We start from the raw sequence: 3132 nt of genomic DNA, 5'->3' as shown, positions 1-3132 counted from the left end.
ATGACGCAATATACATGACGGATTTCAAATTCGTCATGGACGTCCACCCTGACAGTTTTGTGCCCACCTATGACGGTTCATCTCCGTCATGGATTAACAGATTTCTTGTAGTGAAAAGAATTAACTTCCTCTTCCTAACCCTAGATATTTCGTTCATGTAAATAGATTTTCAAACTTGCGGACTACATACATTATATTGATGCATATATGTATGCAACGCTTATTCCCCCGATGCATTTCACGGATGAACCACCTGGGCCACGAGACTTCGTGTGCTCCTACATGCACACTCTCAACGTCTTCTCAATCAAGCTTGTTGAACTACATCGGGATTTAGCATGGCCATTGCATGTGTTCGGCATCGTCGCCGCACGCGACACTCTGGATCACAATCGTAATATCATCTTCCATCGCACCAAGGATAACTGGCAAATCATCCACCAGGAGGTTTGTGTTCGAATTCGTTGCTTCCCACAAGATTTTTCTGGTACATCTTCATATTGTAGTCTAAGTTGACTAAAGTTTGCATTTCTCTGGCTAACAAGCAATTAATATGCTCATGTTCGCTGTGAATCATATAAGCACCTAACCTTGAGGCCAAACTGCACCACATATACTCCCTCCGTTCCTAAATACAAATCTTTTTAGATATTCCACTATGGACTACATACGGATCAAAATGAATGAATCTACACTCTAAAATATGTCTATATGCATCCGTATGTAGTTTGTAGTCAAATCTCTACAAAGACTTATATTTAGAAACGGAGGAAGTAGTTTTCTAAGTTGACTAAAGTTTGCATTTGAGTATGATCTTTGGTGCATCTCTGGTGTCACTATGGTGCACGTTTTCAGGTATAGAGGAGTTTTATGGAACAATAGTGCATGGCATATGCATGCGCATTTTCACTCTTCACTTATTATATATTTAAACTGGTTCTATAGATCTAAAGGGTTCTCAAGATTTAACATGCTTCAAGATCAAACTCAAATTCATGTCGAATTTTGTGCCCCATGGATCATTTTTGTGTCGCCAACATATTTCTAATTGCCATTGTTCTAGTTACTTTCACTTGATATATGTCTCATATTTTTTTAACTTTTACGAGGACTTATACACGTCTTCTTATTAATCATTAAGGAGGGGCTATATATCAGCATTACTCGGTTAACTAATCATTGTGTGCATGCAGGATCCCTCCTAGAATTGACAGGTCCTATCCGTGGTATCGTGGTGATTGATCCTGTGAAATTTGAGGTTGTGTTGAAAGTGAAGGGCTCCACTGAATCCGAGGACAAAGATTTAAGCTTTCTGGTTGTGCGGTACTTTAGTGGCGGTAGTGAGAGTCGGTCACTTGTGATCAACAAAATCAGGACTAAGGCCAACTCCACCGCACGACCCCAAATAGACGTCCGCTTTGTCCGAATTTCGTCCATTTGGGGTGGGATTTGGGGTCGTGTCCGGGCGTGTCCTGGGATGCGGTGGCCGTGCGCCCAGCACGCGGCCGCATCTATTTGCCTCATTCTGTCTGTGTGTCTATTTAAAAAACCAAAAGAACGTTTCAAATGCCAAGCCCTAGTTCAGGCCAGCGGTCTACACGTCCATCGCCGCCATCAGCCAGTGGCCGGCAACACAGTCAGCCTCCAAAATGAATAGTTGTCCTCGCCGGCAACGCAGCCAGCGGCTGGCAACACAGCCGGCCATCAAAATGAATGTTTTCTCGCCGGCACACAGCCAACGACCCAGCGGGCGGGCGGCACCCATGCCAGCCTCCAAAAAGAACGGCCATGGCTGATCGAATGACCTAGTTCAGGCCTTCGGCTTCGAGCATCTCCTTCTGCTTGGCCTCGAACCAAGCCCTCGTCTTGTCGCTCATCTTCGACAAGTCCACGCTCATGATCGCAAGGGCCACCTCCTTCGCTTTGGTGGCGGCGTTCGTGGCCTCGATGTCGAGCTGCCACTGCCTGGCCTTGACGTTGTCGGCCTCGATGTGGAGCTGCCTTTGCCGGGCCGCCTCCTTCATGTCGATCTTCCTCCTCTTAGCCGCCTCCTCCATCTCAAGCTTCTTTCTTTGAAGGTCTAGGTATTGCTTCATTTGCTCCTCCTTGCTTTGCCGCTTCTTCTCGTCCCTCACATCCTTTTGGGACATCATGCCATGCAAAGTGTCATGCAATGCCATGGATGAGGCATCACGTATGTCATCAACCTTGGAGTTGGTCTTGCCCCTCGGCCTCTTCAAGGCCTCGCCATCTCCACCTCCGACGTACTTGGCCGTCTTTAGTCCTCTCTTCCTTTGTAGTTCACGGTATTGGTCCTTGAACTTAGGGCAATTGTTGATGATCGTCCAACAATGCATAAGAGTGAATGGCTTGTCATTGTGCCGGGCCTTGAATGCCTCCAAAGATTGAAATGCCTAAATCACATGATCAACAACAAGTGAACATGCAAACATATACACGGCCGAAGTGTCATGCCCGTAGCAAGGAAAGGGCTAGGAAGAGGAGAGCATACCATGTCCCCAACGCCGAGACCACTCACGGGCCGTGCTTCAACGCTCTCAAATGCGGCACAATACTTGTTTCACTCTTGTTGGATGAACAACCATCTCTTTTGAATCGAGCCGATGCCACAGTTGCTTGTAAATTGGTAGGGCTCAAACATCTTCCTTTCATGGAATGTTTTGTGGACTCTCATCCAAAAAACAATGCCCTTTTGTTGTGCGCCGGTCCTCGGATCTTGGCTAATCTCCATCCAAGCTTGGCAAATCAACTTGTCCTCATCTTGTGTGTATGAACCCGTGCGAATGCTCTTCCTCTTCTTTTGTGCTTCCGCTCTTTGGGTGAGCTCGTCGATGAACAATGGCTCGCCACTAATATCAACGTCATTGCCTTCTTCTTCATCACCGTCACCTTCGACATAGATGTCATCGTCTTCATGCCACGAGTCACCATGGTCGTAGTCAGCACGGTCGTCAGCCTCTTCATCGGGCACATACTGGGCGCGGCCATCCTGACTTTGGGTCTCCTCGGGGTCGTAGGCACATCCATGCCCACCCTCAAAGATAACGTCCTCCATGTACTGGTTGTAGAAGGGGTCGTCGGCCGTTGGCGTTGGTGTTGACATTCCGTCAA

General features: G+C 47.3%; 1 pseudogene; it reads left to right on the top strand.

Annotated features, from left to right (window-relative positions):
- Window positions 1–231: 231 nt before the first annotated feature.
- The window catches only part of LOC119333558, a 136952-nt pseudogene continuing 134051 nt past the window's right edge, over window positions 232–3132 (top strand).

This window comes from Triticum dicoccoides, chromosome 7A (assembly GCF_002162155.2).
Source record: "Triticum dicoccoides isolate Atlit2015 ecotype Zavitan chromosome 7A, WEW_v2.0, whole genome shotgun sequence".
Lineage (NCBI taxonomy): Eukaryota > Viridiplantae > Streptophyta > Magnoliopsida > Poales > Poaceae > Triticum > Triticum dicoccoides.
The sequence above is the reverse complement of the archived record's forward strand: the minus strand, read 5'-3'. Positions and strand labels throughout refer to the sequence as shown.